Source organism: Sarcophilus harrisii, chromosome 2 (assembly GCF_902635505.1).
Source record: "Sarcophilus harrisii chromosome 2, mSarHar1.11, whole genome shotgun sequence".
Taxonomy (NCBI): Eukaryota; Metazoa; Chordata; class Mammalia; order Dasyuromorphia; family Dasyuridae; genus Sarcophilus; species Sarcophilus harrisii.
Window position 1 is genome coordinate 549,468,017 of NC_045427.1, and position 8,231 is coordinate 549,476,247.

Sequence of the window (8,231 nt, forward strand, 5' to 3'; positions counted from 1 at the left end):
AAATATACTAAACATTAATCTTTTAGGTTCTAGGAGTGGAAAAGCTTTTTACAAATAACTGAATCTAATCCCCTCATTTTATGGATCAAAAAAATGAGATTCAGAAAGGCAATATAACCACTACACATTTTTTTACCTAATCTAATGTATGCCCTCTGAGGCTCATCACTTGACAATATTTTGATAATCCATTTCAAATTACTAAATGAACTCAAAAGGAAAAAGTTGCATTTCTTTTCAAAGTGTGCTATAATTTGAACAAGCCCAAAATTCAGGGAAGTTTTTTCACAGTAATTCAAAATATCTAAAATTTGACCATGCTTGTGATTTAATTTGCATTTAGATAATTCCACCTTTTGATTTAATTTTTTAAATAAGTTAAAAACAAAGAACAAAACAGTAGTCTGAATAATGTGATTTCATGATTTTGCCCAAAAGATAGCAATACTACAAGACAGTGATAAAATACAATCAGCAGCAAGGTGGGAAAAACATCAAAGATATCCCATAAAAAGACCCTATTTCAGATCTTTGGAATTCCATTTCTTTAAAGTAGGGCCTTTTGAAGTCTTCAAATTAGCTTCAACTGAGAGCAACCACATCTTTAGAAAATTCCTAAAAGATTCATTAAAGGGGTAGCATAAATTTATTGTTAGGAATCAACTGTACAGTCAGAGTTAATTGCAAATCAGAGTTTCCTTCTGTTTGCAAAGCAATGCATTTAACAAATTGCTTAGTGGGTCACCCATTAATAGCAAAAATATAAATGGTATTGCACTGACTGCCAATGGTTATTTTGCACCCATTGTACAAATTCACTCACACTAAGGGATTAAAACTGATGCAATACTACTTTTATTAACAGGCTTACAATACATTATATGGAGGCATTAAAAATAGCTGGGAGTCAGCATTTTTGGTATAAAGCTGGAAGAGACATCAAAAGTCACCCAAACCAAATCCTTCATTTGATATATGATGAAACTAAGGGCTTGAGATAGGAAGGCTTATGTGCTCAAGACTTGCTCAAGACTACTCAGGTAGTAAGGGATGTTTTGCACTTCAGAGCATGGTATTTTTCTAGAGGAAAAGGATTTCAGGATTTGCTCCACAGAATTTACTGTATTCCTAATTCAGTTAGGACCTTATTTCACAAGCTAGGATTGATTCCTACCATACTGAAAACATTTAAAAGCCTAGAAGTTAAAGTAGAAAACTTGATGCTGGGTTTATGTTCTTGCTTACCTACTTGTTTGTAGCTTTATTTCTAGTCATGTAACAGGGTGTATGGGATCTGATGTAAAGATGCTGTTCATGGCTGCTCGTCTATCTTTAGTGTCTACTTTTCACCCAACTCTCACCTGTGACTCCAAGAAGTTGTAGTGTGTGCAGCAGCCACATCCTGATAAACTATGTTGGCAAACAGGCTAAAGCATTTTAAGGGTAACTAATGCCTTCAAACACAAGAGTGAGGTAGGGATGAGTAACCCAAGCATGGGAAGAGGTAGGTGAGAAGAATTTGTTCCAATGGCCTGAAGCAGGCACTGTGAAGAACTTGCTCATAAATTGAAGATGTCAAGGTCATCTTTGTCTTGCCATTAGATTTCCATGATTTAGGAAGACAGAGTAAGGCTGACAACTTTGTGCAACTCTTCCTCACTTAAATTCAATACACACATAAGTCAAGACTTCACTCTATGATGTCACTGGTCCTCTTCAAAAATGAAGGACAAAACAAAATGATGTAGGAAAATCAGCAAAGGATTTGGGAGTCAGATGACTTGGGTTTAAATTCCAAATTAATTGGTTTTCCCTTTCCCTATTTATAAAATTAGGGGATTCAATTAGTGAATTAAGTTCCTTTATAATGAAAATTATATGGTCCTTTTGAATTTATTTCCTACTTCTAAATTTTCTTCCTTTAATGTTATATTGCCCTGTTGACATATTCTTTCCTAGTATAATGTCCTCCTGATTTTCTGATCTCCCTTCTCCCATGAATTCTGATGTACAAGCTTGTGCTGCTGCCTGCTTGCCTCTCCCATTATTGACTTCCCATAACCAAAATTGATTCATTTTCCTTCAGTCTACATTTTTTATTTCCCACAATGCCTCTTCCTTACTAGTTCAGTCATTCTGCCCTCTTGGCAGCAGAATACATCTGACTCTCCTTGTCTCCATCAAACCAGTAGCTACTGATTGTACTGATGAGTCATCCCTATTCTATTTCTCTCCTCCCCAAGCCATCAATTCTCTAAGCATTTATGAGACTGAGATATGATAAAGTAGCACTAACCTTGAGTTCACATATAATGTCTGGCATTTTAGAGTTTTTAGAAAGGGTCATCTTGTTCAACTCTCTTAATTTGCAAATAAAGAAACTGAAGTCCAGAGAAGTTAAATACCCTCCCAAAGGCCATAAGTGGCAGAGCCAGAGTTGGAACACATCTTCTGACTCCAAATAGAACATAATTTTCTTTGTATTAAGGTTGTCTTTCTCATTTAAAATGCCATTGTGAAGAATCAATCAATCAAATATATAATACTCTTACAAAGTGCCTAACACTTTTCTAGGTATCTTAGAAAGTACTGATGAGAAAGGTCCTTTCTTTTCCAAGAATAAAATGTTTAATTGGGAGAGATAGAGTAGGAGTATATGACAATGACACCATCAACCATAATGACAACAACCATTTATTAAGTGCCTATCATATACCAGAAATGGCACCAAGTCCTGTGGATAACAATAGTAATAGCCATAATTTATTTGAAGGTCTGCAAAGTGCTTTATTAATATCTTTTTTTATCACAACAATTTTGGAAGGTGGGTGTTATTATTCCCTTTTCACAACTGAGAAAACTCTAATAATCAGAGGTTAAAGGGCTTGCACAGAGTTACACAGCTCACAAATGCTTGAGACTGGATTTAAATTTAGATCTTCCTAATTGCAGATCCAGGACTCGATCCACTGTGCCACCTAAATTGCCTACAAAGAAAGGCAAAACACAGATCTGGCTCTCAAGAAACTAAATCTAGTGAATTCAAAATAAGATTTCCTGTTTCCAAGGATAGTGTTCTTATGCAAATGTTAATAGGAGAAAAGGAAGGAATGGATTATATCAGTGATATATTGTCAAAAATTTTTACCATCTAATGGGAGAAAAACATGAAAACAAATATGATGAAAAACATGAAAACAAGAGATAAGCTCTGGAAATCTCAGAGAGAAGGCACGAAGTTTAAGATTTGGGAGGACTTATTGAAACAAATAGAATTTTAGGAGCCATTCCTCAAAGAGCTTGGCTACAGGCACCAAATGAAGTAACAACAAAGAATAGAAATAATACACATGTTTGGAAGCTTTCATTTTAAGAGTTACTATTGTTATTGAGTTGTTTTTTTAGTAGTGGTTTATTGCGATACCAGAGCCACCTGCTAGTGGCTGCTGGAGGTCTAACTCAGACCTGTAGAATGTATCTCTTCATGTGAGCGGATGACAATGACGACGATGACAATGATACAAGAAGAATAAGAGGCAGTTGCTGTACTCTGACCTCTCCACTATGAGAAGCAGTTGCATTGGCTGACCTCTCTTCTCTTCCCTCTGCCTCCAATTTATTTCATTCCCAGTTCACAAGTAACACCTGTGTCAGTAAAGGCTGCTTTTCAACTCCTTCAGATGTTATAATCTACAGCTGTGGAGGCTCTCAGAGAATTGACCTGCCCCTTCACTTAGGCATGGTCCTTAAGAGTGGCTGATTCTTTGTGACCATATTTGGGGGTCTTCTTGGCAAAGATACTGGAGTAGTTTACCATTTCTTTCCTTAATTTATTTTACTTGCTGAAATTGTTTACTCAAATTGCATATAACACTGAATTTTAATCCTAGATTCACATGTTGAATGTCACACATATTTCTCAGCATCAAATTTGAACGCAATAAATAGAATCTAGCTTTTACTTTGTGTTTTTTTTCTCGTGAATCTAAAAATGAGCATCTTCTTAGAAAATTAAGAGAATAATATGATTCAGGAGCAAAGAATAGTATTCTCTGATTGTCTGTTCTCTTATAAATAAGAGGATGCAGGGTTAAATGTTTAAAGCTTTTAGATGAGGAAATGTGAAAGGGCTACTGTTAATTTTGACTAGCTTTTGTTAATAGGTCAGTAAAAGCTAATAATTGCATAAAGTTTCATTTTCTCTCCAAGGATTTGTATTAAATAGCCTCTCTGCAGAGACTTCTACTCTTGACCTTTCCGATCACTCCCTTCTAACTGTGATTCTAGTAGGTCAAATTTTCCACATTTTATCACATATCCTAGAACACTTTACCTATAAGGGATTTGAGGAATCAACTAGTTCAATTCTCTCCTTTTATAAATAATAATAACTAGCATTCATAAAGTGCTTTAAGGTTTACAAAGCACTTTACAAACATTCGATATTCACAGCAAAATTGGGAAGTAGATGTTATTATTGTCCCCATTTTATAGATGAGAAAACTGAGGCAGAGATTAAATGACTTGTCCAAAGTTTCACACCTGGTAAGTATCTGAAGCTGAATTTCAGCTCAAGTTTTATTGCCTCCAGGGCCAGCACTCTAAACACTGATCTCCTAGTTGCCTCTTTGAGCAGAAATGGAGATATACAGTTGTGAAGTGACTTGCCCAGAGCCACAAGTCTATTCAGATGGCAAATTACATCAACTCTGAGGGTCTCAATTTCCTTATCTGTAAAATTAGATTAAACAAAATTACTTTTGAGATTTAATTCTAGTTTTAAAACTCCAACTCAAAAAAAGAATTAGGACTGTTCCTCTCATGTTCTTTGGATGATTCAGCACTGCCTTATTTTTTATTGGTTCTCTTTAAATTCCTTAATTAGCAATGTACATTCATAAGTCTTCATGGGATAAAAGAATTTTGTAGTTAAGGATCTAACTAACCTGCTCATAGTTTTCCCATCAGGGAAGTTTTGATGTTTTTTGCTGTTGTTTAGTCATGATCCCATTTGAAGTTTTCTTGACAAACATACTGCCAGGCTCTACCAATTTCTTCCCCAGCTCAGTTTACAGATAATAAAACTGAGGTGAACAGGGTTAAGTGACTTGCCCAGTCACATAGCTAGTAAATACCTGAAGCCAGATTTGAACTCACAAAGATGAGTTTTCCTGACTCCAACTCCAGCACACTATTCACTGTGCCACTTAGCTGCCCCTCCTAGTCTTGATTCATATTATTAATGGATATTTTATTATCTCTGCTGCTAATATTCTCCTCCAGTGCTTCAATATAGTATGAAATCCTCTGGATTTTTAAAGACTATGATATCATTGTGCTTTGTTAAGTGCTATTAAATTGTTAAGGCTTCAAGTACTGTCTGGTTATGCCCTGCCTTACATATGTGTAGTCAGAATGGACTAACTTGGCTGACATTCAGTGACAAAGTTTTGAGCAACTTTAATTCATTAAATAGTATTAAGGCATGGAGTAATCATGATTTTCATCAGAGTATGTTTGTACTCCCAAAATATGAAAAATCCTGGAAATATTAAAGAAAATATTTTAAAACTAATCCACTATTATCCAGACAATTGCAGCACATATGACAGAGGTGTTCTACCCACCTCAGTTAATGTAATATAATCATTGTAATGCCATGATGAAATTTTAAATGATGATTAAAATTATGGCTAATGTTTTGTGATCTCTTTACAAGGTCTGAGCTTCCTTGATTGGGGTCAAGAAGGAAGTAGTAGATTGCTAAACAAATAAGGTATCAAGGTCTCTGGGAGATTTTAAATAGCTGGAAGAATTGCTGCAGAAGTCAGTCCAGCAGTGAAGCAGTCAAGTAATAAAAGATTCCAGGCTCAGGAGCACCTTGAGGATGTAAAGACACCTGTGCCTGTGCCGGAGGATAGTGAGGAATTGGGAGGGGGAAAGGAGTATTATACTTCCACCTCTCTAATTTCTGAAGTTAACCATGATATTGAAGAGACAGGACCAATAGTAGGTAATGCATTCAGCCAGACACACCAAGGTCAAACATGGATTTCCTTATAGGTAGTGATACATAGGCTGTCCTTGAAATTCTTTAGCATGAGACAGAGAAAGACATTCTAAAAGAATGATATCAACCCTTCCTAAGTCACTTGAAAATTAACAAGAATATGGGATTGTGGACTTTGCCCAAAGTATACATGTTAATTTTCTGGGTACAACATATATTTAACTGGGGTAAGAATACAGGATAGGGATCCATTCCCACCCCAATTAATCATAGAAAACCCAAATGTCTCAAATCAGTCAATTAAACATAAGCTGGACTGAATAAAACCTTAAACAATTTGAAAGAATAACTGGAATTTTGGATCAGTAGATAAAAGGGTCTGATACCACATAGGAAATATCTTGTGAACTATTGAAGAAAATCAATCATATCCCATTGGGGCTATATGAAAAACATCAAACTAGTTCAAAGTCGGTCAATTGAGTGATAGTCAAATATAGCAGTGAAAGATGCTGACAGAGAACACTAGAGCAGGTGAGACTTTTTTTTCTCTTTTTTTCTACCCTTCCTCCTCACCTCAAGACTGAAAAGGTCTTGTGAACTTCCAAATGTCAGATGTTCTAGAGTCCCCTTAAGAGTCAATAATAGTGGTTCTAAAAGAAAAGAGGTTTATGGGAGTGTCTGCATCAGCAGCTGAGAGCCATAATTAGGACAAATTAAATGCACTAAGGAAAAGAAGTCTGAAGACTTCACAAAGGTATTTTTTCTTGGTAGAGAAATGAAGCTAAGTGGAATTTCATGACGACTCCAGGAAAAAAAGAAAAGGACGTCTAGTACTCATAAGAGCTGTGACTTTATTCTTTGGCTAGTGTTCTAGCTATGTTTGAGTTTGTTGTTCCCAGGAACCTTCTGTGCTTCTGTTTAGGAGAAAGTTTCTGTACCAGCTATAACTGTTTAATAAATACTCTTTTGTTGCCATTAATAAGATAAAGAAAAAGATAAAGAGACAGAGTTTTTAGATATAGATACAGATGCAGATATATTGCTATAGATATAAAGAGATCCATCTATAGATACATAGATAACTGTAGATTGGTCTGTAATATCTCTGGCAAAATTCATCTAGGTAAATATATCTCATTTATGCACATGTATAGCTGTATTTATCTACATATGGAAAAAGTCATTCTACTTTTATAGGAATAGAGGGAGACAGAAAGATGCACACACACAAACATACAGAGAGAGAATGAGAGAGAGAGAGAGTTAGAGTTTGTTCTTAATGAATTTTGGGAAATTTTTCTAGTTCACTAAAATATTCAAATACTTCAAAAATGACTTTCACAGATTAAGAGCATAACAATAGATTCCCCACCTACCCCATGAAGATAAATATTTTTTGCAAAAATGACATTGGCTTTCAAATCAATAACTTCAGCTACTTAGTGCAATGACTGAGAACTAGACTTGAAGTTAGGAAGACTTATATATAAATCCTACTTTTGTCAACTATATAACCTTGGAGCCGTCATTTAGCCTTAATCTGCCCTAGTTTCTTCTCTGTAAAATGGCAATAACATAGGACCAACCAGGGTTGTTGTAAGACTCAAATGAGATAAATATGAGCAAAATAAATGCCAGTTAATAGTAACAGGAGGAGTGAGTACTAATAGTAGCAGCAGCAGCCAGTTGTAATAACAGTAGTCATCATATTGTTAATATTACATAAGGTCATCATCTCAAAAGAAGTAGTAGAAACAAAGACAAAGAAAAAGTAAACCACGTGAGTATTCCCCTGATTACTGTAGAAGAAAAGAGCACTTTTCAATAATATGGGCCAAAGAAAGCCAGTACTAACCAAAAGAGAAAGCTTTGACCTCCTGGCATGGACCCAGGCGCAATGTTTTTGAACTGTTCTCCAAAAGGGAAAGAAAAAAACAGTTACTTGTTATTTGCTTCTTTGACCACCATCACAAAGAGAGAAAAAATGAAGGATTCATCAGGAATCTTGTGTGCAGACGTCCTTCCCAGGATTTCTAATTCATAGATCTAGTGTTGAAAGGAGCTTCCAAAACCATGTAGTAAAAGCTTCTTATCTTGCTAATAAGGAAACTGAACCTCACCACAGTTAAATAGTGAGAATTTGAACACAGATCTTCTGACTTTTACATCAGAGCTTTTTCCATTTTATTATAATATCCAGATTATAAGAGATTATTCC